At 35.2% G+C, this 17,233-nt stretch overlaps 1 protein-coding gene across 1 annotated transcript in view; it reads right to left on the reverse strand.

Moving 5' to 3' along the window:
• Positions 1 to 16,479, reverse strand: part of LOC123872160 — a 56,142-nt gene extending 39,663 nt beyond the window's left edge. Inside the window, exon 1 of the mRNA XM_045916320.1 lies at positions 16,210 to 16,479. The gene's annotated coding sequence lies outside the window, so the exon portion shown is untranslated. The remainder of the gene's footprint in view (positions 1 to 16,209) is intronic.
• Positions 16,480 to 17,233: the final 754 nt, after the last annotated feature.

Here is a 17,233-nt window from a genome sequence, read left to right on the forward strand (position 1 = left end):
TATTGATAAATACCTAAGAGTATTAAATCATATTTAGAGATGCCGAAACAGAATAAAACTTTAATCCAAATGTCTTAAATATAGAGAATCGAAAAATATAAGTACTAACATAATGCAAAGGTACCTACTTCTATAAGTAAAAAATATATTAGTGGGTACGTGTAACCTTCATAGATGAATTAGTGAAACATCTTTGATATCGAATATTTTAGAAATCTTTTGAGCTTTTAGTCTATGGCACTAACTGCTTACTTGGTCCTTTAAAACACCTGAATAAAAGGTGGTTGCTTCAAAACAGCTGTTCTGTTTGGCGACTATTTTAAATCTGGACGGAAGGAAGTTATGTTCGCGTTTTTCCGTCCGAGGAAATATCTGAGTTATTCTTAAATCTCAAATTGCACCATAAGAAGTTTCACTTCTAAACAAAATGTTAAAATATCTCTGTACTAAACCTACTGTACTATAGGAAAATAATGTCGTCGGCAATTTATTCTTGCTGCAGGAATCCTATTTCATTCACTGGTATTACGAGTATTTTAAGCGAAATAGCTTCTGTAGCGAACCATTCAAAATCTAAACAGACCGCTTTTAGAATGCGCTGAATGGAAAGGCATCCACGTGTTGCTAGCCTTGTCACATTACAATGTCATGTCGGCGGATTCCTGGCGAGTCGCCGTAATCGATTCTCACGATTTACTTTTTAGAGACGCTTCTTCATACGAGTTCATACACCGTGTCATTGCATGTGCATTTGGCATGACTGGCGCCGAACAACTGGCGGTGATATACGAGGAACTTTGACGCTAGTGTATAAATTACTGTTGACCATCGAGCATCATAATAATCACAGAACTCCAAATACCTGATTCATGAGATTCCAAGTTCGAATTTCGCGTTGCGTTAAAAATTGAGGTTTTCTGTCAAGAAACGCAGTAGGTACACAGCATCCCGGAATTAGGAAGTTGACGTTACAGCTCCGTGCCTCGGAGAGCACCTAAAATGGTCATTCTGCTGCACCTAATGTCTCTCCGGTCGTGTCGTATTGCCGCTCAATCAGAAGAGCTTATTACATTTCCATACTGAATTCTTCGTATTTTTACGATGTCTTAATTCTTACTTATTAGTTGTCTTATGTTTTGATTATCGGTAAGTACTTTCGAACAGGGGAATTTAATGTAACTATAGAACTGCGCCCTTGAGAAACGGTAGTGGGTATGTGGTGCGATAAAGTTTAAGCGTGGAGTGTGACCAACCAAAACAAATGGATACGACACCGTTACACCACTTCGCGGAATTAAAAGAAAAAAAAATTGACGGCGCGCAACGGTAATTCTTTGATCGCTGCGTAAAAACAAACTGCACGGTAGGTTGACAGTACGACACCACACCAGTTAACTACACCTGTCCTAATATGCATGGCGAATGCTGGCCAATGCCTAAACACTGTTTGAATATCCTGCTACCTGATAGGCTAGGTGTTGGCTGGTTAGAGTGTTTGGAAGGTGCCAAAATCTTTGGATCTTTATATGAAGTCTCGCAAGTCGGCATGTTGACCAACGCTGGCCACATGTGGCAAATATGCATCAAGTAGCGTCTAAAGAGTTGGCAAATCAGGAATAAACAATTTTTGACTTTTATTTATTGCCAGTGTTAATTTGGTATACTTTAACGAAAATAGGATGGAGATTGGAGGAGACAGATAAAAAGTATTTTAATTAAACAAAGAGGAAGTTTCCTGTAATGGAAATGGGAGTGAATGTTAGTATATTCATAACACATGCAGGAGGGATAATAATAATAATTGGCCTTCAATTGAAGCTCCGCCAGCTTTTAATAATATTATGCAACAATAATAATGTCTGCGTCGGCTTTAAGGCGGGCGGACTGATGAGTGTTTTCCATTAGAAATACTTTAATTACCTTTGCCTTATTTATGAGAATAAAGAAGAGAGTAGATAAACTATTCTTGTTTCCTTGATATAGGCGTATGTACATACATAATGCTGCTCTGTTATTTACTTACTATATGCTTCTTAGACACCTATTCATAGATAAAATTCTAAATTAAGCATTTGGCAACCTTTAGGTCTGAATTCCACCTACGCTGATGTTGGTTGCATATGTATATCGGTCTACAAAGGTACCTAGGGGTTCCTGGGTGCGTATGATTAATGATATGAACACAAATCAAACACGCTGCGTATCAAAACGTATACTAAACTTAGCATTACAATTACAACGTTACGTAGTGCGTTTTTGCGTACCAAAGAGCCCGGCACATTGTATCTCAATAGTATTAAACTTTTGCGTTTATACATTGTACGTATAAGTGCTACATACGTACAAACGCAGAGATATTACGTAGTAGGTACGTACTACGTCCTGTGCAGCGTTGCAGTGTCAGCAGCATTGATGTACCTATACTACAGCAGTCATAAAGCTTAAATATTTTACGCGCGACCGACGACGTCTGTCAACGATTTTAGCGTACCTAGTACTAGGAATTAAGACCTAAATAACCACTATAGGGACAATTGCCGACCAATTAAAATTGAGTCAGGACCGCGTAGCTTTTGTAAAATTTGATCGTCCGAGCATACTCGAACATAAATGCAATGATTCCGTGTAACTGCATGCGGTGCGAAATATTGTTATGACAACATGTAGCGACAAAAGCTTTTAGGGTCGGGATGCTTAAGGGCAATAAATATACAGAACTCGGTCGGATGTCACCTCAACTGCACCCACATGGCACAGTTCCCAGTGAAAACAGTTTGGTTTGTCTGTAGGTACGACGACGCATGGCGCCTGCGTTGGCGTCGAATTAATTGCACGTAGTCATAGACCTAGGGATGATTGTATATTTCAGATATCAGCTATGGATTATTCTATTCATCAGAATAAACATTCTTCTGTCAGATAACTCGTAAATCGAATCATTCGCTTCATCCTAGTATAGTTTATCGATAGATAATGTATTTTGACCTGAATGCACAAGGCATGATCCCATGCCCAAACAGTTAATATACCTATCGATGTAGTAGAAGCGTAGAAGTAAAACAGTAGTAGAAGTTTAGCATGTGAAAGATTTATCTCTCTTTTGTGATCCAATTGTCTTTACCTAACACTACGAGTAACATTCATACCAATACCAATAAGTATCCATCACATTCTTTATACGAGCTTGTAAGTATCTAAAACTACGAATAGAAATAATTATGCTTCAGGAAATTCATTTTATATAACAGTCAGAATACCTTTCACAGTCTCTTAGACTATTGTAGGCTATTGTAGCGAATACGCATATTTAATACTGCGGTTGAGAGCCACGCGGAAAATCATTATTCAGGACATACCTAAATCAAACATGCTAGGTACTAAACGCGGAACAACTAAGCAGAAATACTAAAATACGGATTGAAATTGAGGCTGAGAGCGTACCTATTCTTTGACTTTGCTCATACTTAAGTTTCAGTTAAAACGGGACGGATAGATATTAACCTGAAACCCAAACTGCCCCTGATTCTCATTGGAATCGTTACCTGGGCTCCAAGCCGGGTTGTAATCTCATAGTCGGACTTGTCCCCACTTCTAGAATTCTTAGTGCCTTGTATGAGGAAAAAGAAGACTATTAGGCTATTAGTCATGTTCAGCTAAAAAATAAACCCAGTCATAAAAAGATGCGTTCCAGATCAAAATTGGATCAGGTCGGCGTCTGCTTTAAAGGAGCTGGTATCGGCGACGCAAAAGATAAAAAGTTGTTACGCGGAAGAAATCTTGATTCTATAAAACATAAGAAAGATCCAAGTCTCGCTTCGAGGAATTATTGGCGAACGTTAACGAGTAATATAAACAACAATGATGAAGAAAAAGTGTGCAGTAATGTTGCCATTGTGAGTCCGAGGTGCAGAGGGAAGGCAGCGTGGGAGTGCGCGGCCGACCTGCTCTGCCGCGGGAAAATCTCACTCCCATATTTTGTTCACATGGCCGCGCCGGGCGGAAAGAAAAAACATCGAAATCTCAATTACAAATCGCGATCACACACAACACGAGACAGATAGACAATATAAAGAAGTATGACTGCCATTCCTACAACGACGTGCGAGCATGTGTAGCGACTAGCGACTAGCGAGGGATCTGTGACAATCAAGAAAAATAAGATCACTAATTTATGTTCATAGCTTAGCTTATAGCTACCGGAAAAGGTTCACTTACACTACGCACAGTTGTATAAAAGAATATTTTAATTTGATCACAATCAGTTGAATAGATCCCGAGATAAAGCCTGGTCCAAATTTCAAGCGGATGAATTTTTAATTTTTACTGTATGCTACAGACTGTACAGTATGTAGCATACAGTAAAAATTATGTAAATAAATAAGATGTGGCTAATTCTGTTGCTGGTACCTATAACTATAAAGTAAACTAAATTGAGAGGTCTAAATGTAGTGCTATCCTTTTTCATAGGGAGCATTATAAAAGGCATAGCAATAGATATTTAACTGTCATTTTAATTTAGAGTGTCGACAGCAGAATAAGCCACAATGTCCCTATGTAAAGTTCAAATCAGTCAGGAAAATGTGATTAGTCATGAATCAATAATGTTCTAATTAATTGCAGTCAGGCGTTCGTTATCATTGTTGTTTGTTGATGTTGTAATCTTTAACATTCCCCTTTGATTCTCGTCATGTCTCTTGGAATTTATATCGAAGTTTAGTTATTGTAACCTGATTGTAACTGGTATCTTTCTTTCATACTAGCTCATGGCCGCGGTTTTGTCCGCGTGGAGTTATTAAAAATCCCGTGGGAACCCTTTGATTTTCCAGGACAAAAATAATTAATATCTAAGGCCTTCGATATTAAGTACGTTATATATCTCTCTGCCTACATCATTCTCCAGATCTTCACCAAATTCCATGCAACATGCAAAATGTACTGGAATTAGAAACTTAACAATAACTTATGGCTTCAAAGCTTAATTTTATCTTTATTTTTTATTCAGATATAAAGAGTTACATGTTTGTTTAAGAGTTATTATGATAAAGTCCGGTACAGTTGTTGTATTTCACATAGTCTTTTTCAATTTAACTTATCCCCAATTAACTTTCTAGGACGACAAAAAGTTTGTTTGGCTTATTTGGTTAATTAAACTGTAAAAATAAACGCCAACCGATTCGTGGTAGACGACAACTGACACTGTTTTCACAGCTCGCTTTGATGTCGGATTAACTACGCCTTTTTAACCTTTATTTATCGCTTCGAACTGCGGAAATAATTAAACACTGACTACGATTGCCATGTGCACTATGCGTGCCAATAAACAATGTATAACAAGTGTAACGAAGCTTGATTAATACTCATGATACGAATTACGATCATGTAGGGTTTTATCTGTCTTGGAAAAGGTTTTGACTTTTGACTTGAGCAGTATGCAATATGCAATACGTATCTGTTATTTTTAACCCCCGACCCAAAACGAGGGATGTTATAAGTTTGACTTGGTTATCTGCGTATCTGTCTGTGGCATCGTAGTACGTAGTATCTAAACTTTAGCAGAATACTTCATGAAACAGTTAATTATTTAGCTTTACTTTCGTAATTGGTATATGTTTGTTTCAATTAATTCGGTACGGAAGTGATTCAGATTCTGAAAGTCCGCCCACGAATTTCGATCTCATTACATGATAATACAATATTCAGTCAATTCCTTCCGGGTGTCAACTCTTCTTAATGCTACAGGAGTAAGCCCAGTTCCCATCTGATCAGTGAGAACTGGATCATCTGATGATGAGATCTCATGAACTAGAGAAGGATTTGTCTATTTTGAATTGGTAAGGTTCCAACGAACTTTAGGTTCCAACTACTAAATCTTGATGCAAATGATTTTGAATTGGTATGGTTCGTAATACGTATCAACCAACAAATTTTAGGTTCCAAATACTAAATCTTGATCTTGAAACATGAAAGATTTCTGAAATGTCTACGAATGATCAATAACTATTGCAAAAAAAGGTTAAGAAAATAATAAACTTAAGTACTTACTTGTTTCGAACTTTATCTTGAATGCAATGTGCATTGATATGGTACGTTATAATGAGAGGGACTGCCAATTTAAAAAAAGATAGTTGAAAAAGCGAGTGAAAGTAACCCAAAAAGATCAAAAACAAATTGGTAATATAAATATACTTAGGAAGGTAGGTACGTATATTTATTCACCCGTGTAACTTTTTTATTGTACCGTGATGTAACAATGCAAGATTCATTTTATTGCCACTCATAAAACGTAACATTTACCTGATAGTTAGGGTCTATACAGACGAACTGCATTTGGACTGTAAGCCGACTGCTAAATTGCAGTTGGGGTGCAGTTTCATTGTAGTTGATACAACTGCATCACAACTGCCGATCGACTGCGTCCGTACATAATAATATGTAGGTATATTATGATAATTATTTATAGAATTGAATTGTTCAGAATAGTCATAGTAAAGTCTATGTATTAATAAAATAGGCTTTTCATCATACTTATTTAGAGAAATGTTTTTTTTTTTACAATTTATCTTCTTTGGGAAAGGCAATGATCGACGACCATTCAGCCTCGTCAGTCAGGCAGAGAGATAAAGTTGGATAAAACATTTCGAGTGGCTTTCTTTCTAGCTTCAAGAGGTTGAGCGCCTAAATCGTTATCGTATTTCATTAATTTACTAGCGCGTAACAGCGAATTATGCGGCAGATGTGTTTGGCTTCAATTTCACCAATGATAAAGAGCAATAAAGGCCTGGACAGATAAAGCGCGATGGCAGCGGCATGGAATGACATTGAACACGTGTACAGTTGTCAATTTGTCAATGTAGTTGTATCAAGCACATCACACTGTATCAATCATTATTAGAATCGCAATTGTTGTGATTGGCTGAATTTATGCTATTCTTGTTGTAAGAATTCACTGTAGCTAATATTGAGCGAGTGTTGGCCAATCAGAGGTGATCGTGATCGTCACACTGAAGTTTTCATATTATCGTAATTGAGCTGCTGAACGTAACAGTGACGCGAGTGCGACGGTATCGATGATAGCAGTAAGAGGGATCTCAAACCGCATCTTGTATTAATCTTCTATATAATAGAATTCTTAACTAAAAAAAGTATTTTGATTGGAGCTAATAATATGCAAATTGCATTATAACAATGCCATATTTAAAGTAATAGTGATGTGAGGTGTTTCAGTTGCGTCATTGTAAATGAGTTAATAATCCAGTTCCTATTTCTCTATTTTAGACTGGCTCACACATTTTGTATTCGCATATTACGTAGGTATATTATATACATACAAAAGTGTCCTAGGACAAAGAAAAGTGTCACCTAGGACAAAGAACAACTGCGTTCATCACATAAGGGTTCATGCAGGGTGCCAATTGAACCTATGGCCCATGGTTTGAAGTCAGTTATTAATCACTAGAGTTATGAGCCAGTCCGTACTTTTTATTTTTGGTCCCAACACTATTTGTTTTGGGGAAAAACTGGCAACCCAGAAAACATCAATTTACTTTATTTAAAAAAAACGATTATAGGAACCGCGTTAAATACGCTACCGACGCGCCTTGTGTCTTTCCAGGCCTTTATTCCAAGCTTAAACGTCGATTGATCATTAATGTAGTTCGACTGGTTTCTTGGCCTCGGGCTGTGGTGCCAATGTCAATGGTTTCCTTCCGTAAGCTCTTACTTTCCCGAAAAGTGCTTCGAAGATCGTTTTATGTACCCGTACCTACAGTACGAGTTTTTCGGCTGTATTATTTAATTACAAAATCACAAAACTGTTATCTTTCAGGACCTTCTTCTCGGACCAATCCTGGCAACTAGTCATGATCGAGGTTCTACAACATATCTGAACACAAATCATTAAGGAGAGTGTTCATTAAGGTAATATTTACCGCGTACCGTATTATTTTAAAATAACCCCCGCCCCTTAAAATACCTGTATTAAAATAATTAGTTAGTATCGTACGCGACAGGTCGAGATGGCAACCGGGTTGTCCGTAACGTCGGTCGCGTACGTAATTAATTTTAATATATTTTAACTTTTAAGTATTAGTTACACTTATAAGTATATTTACATAATATATGTACACTATACACAGTATACGTAGGTCTATGTACTTATTGTTAATGAAATTCATTGGGAAACATTTCCCTTGCAATGTTTACTAATCGATATATATTCTATAGCATACCCATTACCCATTGTTGTATTTGACCTACGACCCTTACGTACATGCCACTACCGCTGCAAGAACTTGTAAGAGTCAACAGCCTTCACATGCTGGGTTCAATGTTAACAACATGCCAATATTCATGGATAAAACATACGAAACACAATACGCAATGCGTACTTTTAAAACTTGTTACAATGTACTAATGTTCCCACTAATTCATATATTATCGCGCTGAAGTAAACTGATACCTTTTTTTGCTATTTTTTTTCATTAAAGTACAGGCTAGTGTCATTATATGCGGTAATATTCTAATCAGTAATATCATAAAAAATATTGGACTCAGTTTTTCCCCTACTGACGGGATTAAATAAATTAATAAATAAAAATATTTTTAATTCAATTAATTGAATTAAAAATAATGTGCGATTTACAAAGTATTTTGAGGAAAAAAAGGCGCCCTTAACTTTAATTAAGTATTGTCAATTTTGTGCTTAAAAAACTTGCAAGATATTTTGTTTCGATTTCATGAAGTTTTGCCGGCTAGTTTACTTACTCTCCTTAGGTAACCTACCTACTTCTCTCTTAAAAAATCGATTGTATAATAATTACTGTTTTAGTACCTACAATCGCATTAGCTCACTACAATACAATGTGATAATTAAATAAAAATAACAATAAAAGTTTTTGCTGGATCATCTCGGTAAGAAGCTAAGAACCTGTCTATTGAATTGAAGATCGTGTAAAGGCTATTAATAGTTCCATCTGTCATTGATCAGAAAAAATCTTGTTGTACTTAATTTATTTATCGCCACTCGCAAGCTTTGTTTCCTTTTTATCCGCCTCAAGAATTGATTTTTAACTCCCGACCCAAAAAGAGGGGTGTTATAAGTTTGACGTGTGTATCTGTGTATCTGTGTATCTGTGTATCTGTCTGTGGCATCGTAGCGCCTAAACGAATGAACCGATTTTAATCTAGTTTTTTTTGTTCGAAAGGTGGCTTGATCGAGAGTGTTCTTAGCTATAATCCAAAAAAATTGGTTCAGCCGTTTAAAAGTTATCTTTTCTAGTTACTGTAACCTTCACTGGTCGGGGGTGATGAAAATGTTTAATTTACACTTGTTTATAAATCTTTTCTTATTGCATAGATAAAGAGGAAACATTTTGTAAGGTATGCCTATCAAATCTACGTACGTACTTATTAGGTTTTCATATTCTGCACCAATCAATAATAGCGTGAAAGTTTGACGATTTTGATGACAAATTACCTAGGTAGGATTTTTATCGAATTTGTTTGTGCAAACTTAATCCGTGATGATGTTGAACTGGCACGAACTCCAAGTTTACATTATGCGTACCGTACACACCATTGTGTTGTGAATCGTACTACTTATCACTGGAAAAATGTATTCAACATAGCGGTAATTGTACTATTATCAATGTAAGGCTATCTATCTATGTACGAGTATATGTATGTATGAACCTACATTTAAAAAATTTCGACGGCTCTTAATTTCGCAATGTAATTTGCCTTCAACCAATTTGTAAACGTTACTTGTATTAAATTATTATAAAGCAATACCTACTCGAGTTAAGTTCAGGACTAAATACGACGGCAAAAGTGTAATTAATCTATTAATTATGTATTTTAGAACATATCTACATGTGGTCTAAGGGCCAGCTACTTTACGTAGCATTTAACTCATATTTAGACAACCTGTGAAAGGAAAACAATTTAAGTATCTACTTATTAAGAAGGTAAAAGTAGCAATAGTCTAGTTGTTAAGAAATCATTCAGAGATGCGGGTTTAGACTCCGGGCATGCAACGCTATCTTTTCAGAGCCATGATGTGAAGCCGAGCAGTGAGCCTGCTTAACTAAGAGTTACATAATATATACTTAGATAAATTCTTTGCGACACAAAATATTAGTGTAGGAAAAACAAAACACATAGAAAATAAACATTAAGACATACAATAAATTTACTTAGTACCTACCTATCAGTAACTATTCTACTTTAACCTTATTCCTTCCACCGGATAAGAGACAATTTGATAGTATATAGCGATGAGAATGTAAAAGATTAAATTATTTATTTTATCCCTTCATCTAATAAAATAATCGTATAAAACTGTGGATAGATCCTCAAATAAAATATGATATTATTCGAGGACCAAAAGAATTATGTTAATACAATCAATTCAATGTGGGTAATATACCTACCTACCTAGTATGTAGTAAAGTTATAACCATTTAGTACATAGTAGTTCAATGGTTATAACTTTGAATGAAATGTATACATTTACAAAGTAAAAGCACGTAGGTAATGTATATAGGTGATTCAAAACGACCTATGTCCTTTTAAGTTAGAAGTTTAGACATAGACCGTTAGTTCTATGGACGGATGATAAATGGACCATATATTTTGTCTAATTTGTATAACTTTAAACACCTGTGTAGTTGCGGTAAAAAATATTTTGCTGGAGCCTGAAATAAACCATTTATACCTACCAATTGAACATTTAACATTGAACTTACCAACTTAAAAGTAATGATTCATTTGAATTAAATTGCATTATTTGTTATTTAAAAATCGATTTTATGTTATTATAATTTTCAAATATTACAAAGTTAAGTAGGTATTTAGTCCGAATCCTTGTCAGGAGGTAGGTACGTATTTATGTGTGGAATTTTTCTGATTGATATTCTTGTTATTATCATTTGATTGTATTGTGTTTGTAAACATGCACATTGCACATGTCATCTATCGCGGAATTAGGTCATCAGCGTCATATTTGCGTAGAAGATATTCATTGATGGATATGCATACCTATCACTTTTGGAGTTGTAATCTTTAAAAGGGATACGATGTCCCGTGAGAAAAGGTAAGGGTTAATACCTACATAATTTTATGAAAATTGGTCAAATGTGAGTCAGATTCACGAATCGAGAATTCCTTAGCTTGAAACAATAGTAGCTGTACGCATAATGCAGTAAATAACAATATTAATCTAGATGCTTTAACAACACCAAGGCGCCAAAAAATTGACGCTAAAATGATAGCGAGCACAGAGATGAAACACATGAAAGATTATAATCACAGAAATGCCATTTTTTTGAGGTTTTAATGGACTCCCTTGGGTTCAAATTTTTTTTGAAACTATTATTAGCTTATTAGTATTTGCTGTGATAGAGACCATAGTAATACTTATCTTTTTTTGAAAATTTGAACTGGCTATAAGGTATAAAAATAAAAAATATAATGTGCTGTTAGTTTTATATTCTCCTTCGTTCTAGCATGTTCCCAGCATTTAAATAAAGATCTGCTTATTATGCTAAATAACAGACTACTAGATTTTCCATACCAGTCTTGATGTTCAGTTACTTTAAATATCAGTAAGTACGATAATTAGCTCAAAGTACCTAGTACTTCATCATCATATATTTGTCGAATGAGGAATAATAATGATAGATGCGATACGTGGAAACTGGAAACATGCAATATGCAAGTTAGTTTTGTAACAGAAAGGGTCTATAAGTGACTTGCTACTTCGGAACTTCCTGACAATTTGTGCGCTGAAGTTATAATGAGTTAGGAAACCTACCTAAATACGTACATATTTATATGTTTGAAATGGGCAAGAAATTGAATCAAAAATTTAACGATATTATTATGTACTTAATATTTAAAATAGATATGTAATCTACCTAATAAATTTTTTGTCATTATGTCAGTGATGACGAAGATACTATACAATTAATAAGTATAATAAGAAGAGAATATACAATTAATTTAGAAACAGCCTCTTTTCAGCACAAAAAAATCCTTCTTTTTAATAACGGTCTTAGTAAAACAATTACAATCTTCAGTTACTTATTTTATTTTCGTTTTTATTGTTTACTTAGGTACCTAATAATATAAGTCCTTCCTTATTGGACTTATTATTTATTTTTAATTTGTCGTCATGGTCAGCTTTATATTCCAGTAGCATTTAAAATTAATTGATTTATAATTGGCAATTAACAGTCAAAATATTAACTTTAGGTATTTGAGCTATATATTTATAGACAAAATTTTGCAGATCAGAAGTAGTCTTAAATGAGTTGAAACACCGGTTTACAAAATATGAGACTGTATTGATAAGTGACCTTAAAATGTTAAATTATGATTTATACAGACGTTGAAAGATTGTAAAAAGATGTGTTTGTTTGTATAAAGTTGTAATTAATTGCCTCTGTGATGTGTCCATCAACTCTGCACGTTTATTATTGTGAATATCATGTGAATATTATATTATGTTACTCGTAAATATATGACGGTTCAAGAGAGATCGCGAACATACTAAGATTCTTTAGGAAGTTTGGTTATGAATGTTAGTGTAAAAATGGTTTTTTGATGGAATGTTCAGACAGTTGCTGGTCTAGTTAAAAGTTAATTATATAATTAGTACCTTAAAAATGTGCTAGTTGCAATTAACTTCTTATTTACTTGTAATGTAGATGTAATTAAACCAGTTAACTTTCATTTGTGAATACAAATGTACGGCACCTATAAAATAGCCTAGAATTTAGAGCCTCGATAGCTCAACGGTTGAGGAACGGACTTGTTACGGTATTGTATTAGTCTGTGTAATATCCTAACGTCATCTGTCACTTGTCACATACTTGTCACTTGTCACCTATCGCTGTCTTGATACAATGTCTGTCTGTGTCGTGTGAATGGAAATAAAATCAAATCCAAGAGCATCCATGTTTTATTTGTAACACACCAATGAAATATGGTGCCAGAACAGGGATCACAATAAAGAAAAACAATGCAGGACGAAGATTTTGTGAACACAAAGCCTAGAAGACCACCAGGTCACAGCGAGTCGTCAACCAGCCACGCCATGACGCCATTGCCAGTAGGCATGACCCTGCCGCCGTTCATCGTTGAAGGTAACAACGTCCCATTGTTATGGAAAAAATGGCTCACACGACTGAAAGTCTATTTAAAGGCAAATAATTTAGATGAAGCCGAAGATGCACGTAAAACAGCCATTCTCTTGCAATTCATCGGATCAGATTGTCTGGAAATTTTTTACTCATTTGACCTAGATATCGAAAAAGTTAGTTTTGGCGATCTCTGTAAAAAATTTACACAGTATTTCACTCCGAAAATAAACGTCACGATAGAAAGGCATAAATTATTTAGCAGGAAACAACTACCAAATGAATCTATAGACACCTATGTCACGGATCTAAAAAATTTAAGTCACACTTGTGAATTTGGTGACATACGTGAAAGCTTGCTCAGAGACATATTTAGCTGGAACTGCAACAACACTTACTATAAAGAAAGGATTCTAATTGAAAAACCGAACACCCTAGAGGAGGCAATAAACATAGCCAAGCGCTGTGAGTCTACTAAACAACAAGCAAAAGCATTGGAAGACGCATCATTACATTTCATAGGACGCGTGTCAAGATCACCAAGTCGCAGAGACTCTTCCCATAGAAACAGGTCCAGACACCAGTCACAGCAAAGACGTCAACGCACACCATCAACATCAAGTCAGAGGAATACATCATGTGGTCGGTGCGGTCAGGTACATAGATTCAAGTGCCCAGCTCAAGGTGTCAAGTGCAGAAAGTGTAATAAGTCCAATCATTTCGCTCAGTTTTGCCGTTCACATCAAGTAAAAGTAGTCAATTGTGAAAATCAGTCTGTAAATAATGAATCTTTGTTTTATGTTGGTTCTGTCTACTGTATACAGGATGATAAGTCTAATTTGTCAAAACCTTGGAATATTGATCTATGTATAAACCAAATACAGGTAAATTTTTTATTAGACACTGGAGCAGACACAAATATTCTTTTATTTATAAGACACTTTTATTTTTCAGGAAAGGTAAAGGTTCAAAAAACAAATGTCAATTTTAGTAGTAGTCTGTCAATGTATCGAGAAAGGCAAAGGTTGTAAACCATGCAGCCTGGATAGTCATAAGTGATTTTCTTGTGGTGTTATAAAAAATAATGTTGTACTTGTACTAAGTATATACTTGTGTTTATAAAATATAAAAAATCTGTCGTTGTCATAATAATAAAATTGTTAACAGTTAGTACCTAGTGTTAAAAAAAAAAAAAAAAAAGGGAGATGTTACGGTATTGTATTAGTCTGTGTAATATCCTAACGTCATCTGTCACTTGTCACATACTTGTCACTTGTCACCTATCGCTGTCTTGATACAATGTCTGTCTGTGTCGTGTGAATGGAAATAAAATCAAATCCAAGAGCATCCATGTTTTATTTGTAACACACCAATGAAATAGGACTGAATTCCGAAAGGTCGGCGGTTCAAACCACACCCGTTGCACTATTGTCGTACCCACTCCTGGCACAAGCTTTACGCTTAATTGGAGGGGAAGGGGGAGTATTAGTCATGATTAGCATGGCTAATAAATATTCTTTTTAAAAAAAATATGGTTGTAGAATGTAGGTTCATAAAGTTAGAACTTTTGTCTACCAATTTAATTATATTAGATTTGATACATTCAAATATACACCTAAATTCGTATTTATATTTTTAGATTGTATTAATAAAATTATGAAATTATGTAAGTAGGGCAACAATTATGAAGTAGGTAAATAAAAATTATAATGTATTAAGTAGCTATTTGCTGTCGTTTAGAAGGGTTCCGTAAATGTGTAAAACTGTTACAAAGCATTTTACTTACCTAGCTAATCCATAAAACTCCAGGTTCATAAAAATAATGGATTATGTATATGATTAGCAGAATATATTACATGAATGAATGAATTTAAGGAATACCAACAAGTAATTACTGTGTAGTTTTTAATTGCTTTTTTTATTAGTCAGTCAAACGTCTCTCAGATCAACTATAACCCAAATTAGTCACACCAACCTATTAATTATAATCACCTACGCAACTTAAGCAGTTGCACCAAACTTACAAAGAACATTTTACAAGGAAAATTCATTATTTGAATGAAGTCCCACTTGTTTTACAATTAGTGAATAAATTATTTAAATCAAGGTCTTAATCGGTTACTAAGTAGGTACATAAATTAAGAGGGCCAAGTCAGTAACAAGTGCAAGAAGTAAATACACACTAAACATTCATAATATTTGCATTGCCCAAGCAATCAGTCGCCAGTTGTTTGCAAACCTACCTACCGTTATCAAAAGGAAAACATAAACAGTGCTCGATCTATTTAATTTATTATTTTAAGAACCGTTCATACTTTTTGTTATACTTAATTACTAATATAAATTAAACCAGTAGATATTATATTTATTAAATAACTAGATAATAGATATCTATATTAGCATACGGTACAATATATAGATTTTCTTGATGAAAAATTGGAATCGGTGTTTGGAAAAGATTAGGCTAGCTTTAAGTTTTATTAAAAATTTGAAGAAAAGGAGTTTTATCATAAAAATATCATTAAGTTCTTAATATAAAAAACATTTCTAAACATTAATTATAATTATCGGTGCTATGTTAGTGATTAAAACAAGTTATATTTATTATATTATTTTAGTGATTGAAACAATTTGTTATTTCGTCAAACGTACGAGACACTAGAAAAGCCTAGAAAAGAGTTCAACGCACGCCTTTAAGTTGTAAAAAGAAGAAAAGTGCTGTCTCTTAGGTAACTATTGGTAAACATTTGTACTTACCACTTCAACTCCTCTATCAATTGCATGGCAACATAATAATTGGGATATTCGTTGTAAATCGGTTTTCACAGATAAACTGCCGTACTTAAAATTGACTGATACTTTTTTATACTATTTATAATAGAAAATTTTCAAGAAATACTAACTCCGAATTAGTGTGTCACAGAAACCGATTGGATTGCGAGGAAACGTACGGCCTTCGATCTGTAATGCAGTTCATGGCGCGATCTCTTCTCGTCCGCATAAATCAGCTGGACGACACTCCTATATCTACTTAAATATAAATTCAAATTCAACACGTAGACGTACTCACCGTAAACAGACGGCCGTATTGGAAATGAACCGTACACCTCCAATGTGTTAAAGTCACAAACCAAAGTAAACAACACAAAATAAAAACTGTCCGAACGCAAATAAAAAGAAAGTATTGGCGAACTCAAAACTGATAGTTCAAATACACCACTTTTACGAATTGTCGAACGTAGCGAGTGAAGTTTCGCTAGCGAGAGCGAACGCAGCACGTGTGCAACGCGCTCGGCCGAGTCGAGTTGAGTGAGTCGACCGGAGCCAATGGAGGACAGGCAGCGGAGCGGACTACGCGCGAATACCCGTGCAGCGCGCGGCGCGTCGCGGAGCCAGACAGGTCGTTTCCGTACCGCCGGCGAACGCAACGCAAAAGAAAATTGACTGCATTAATGCGCTAATATGCATATAATCGGAAATCTCCCGACAGCCGCCTGGGAACCGAGCCTTGACCTGTCCTAAGTCAGGTCCAGGACATATATTTATACAGGATTCCGTAAGTCCTGGCAGGACATAAACAATTCCGCTCTTTTATTTTTCAAGCAATCACTGTTTATTGGGTTAGCTTTGCAGAGGATCTGGATCAGCGATACAAGTTCTCATAGCCTTGATTCTGGCAGATTTCCATAATATTAGGTACTTTGCGTGGTGGTTGGAGTGACTTGCATTCTCTTGCATTCTTCTCACGCTCATTTGAAGCGAGAAAACTTGGACGGGGCGTTTTCAGTCCTGTAATTGGATTGGTGTCTGATGGCATTGAATACAGCAAGGTTTAGAGGTTGAAATAATATGCATATAATCTGAAATCACCTGACAGCCGCCTTGGAAGCGAACCTTGAACTGTCCTAAGTCCTGGCAGGACATACATTCAGCGATTTCACCCTTATATTTTTCAAAGCATAGGCACTTTTAATTGGTGTCAACTTATGTTTACCTTTGAATCAGATCAGCTATGTAAGTCCTCCTGGCATTCTAATCTTTGATTGAAGCTGGAAAAGGATTCCATCATACATTTATGTGTGTTGGAATCTTCT

The sequence above is a fragment of the Maniola jurtina genome, chromosome 14, assembly GCF_905333055.1.
Source record: "Maniola jurtina chromosome 14, ilManJurt1.1, whole genome shotgun sequence".
NCBI lineage: Eukaryota > Metazoa > Arthropoda > Insecta > Lepidoptera > Nymphalidae > Maniola > Maniola jurtina.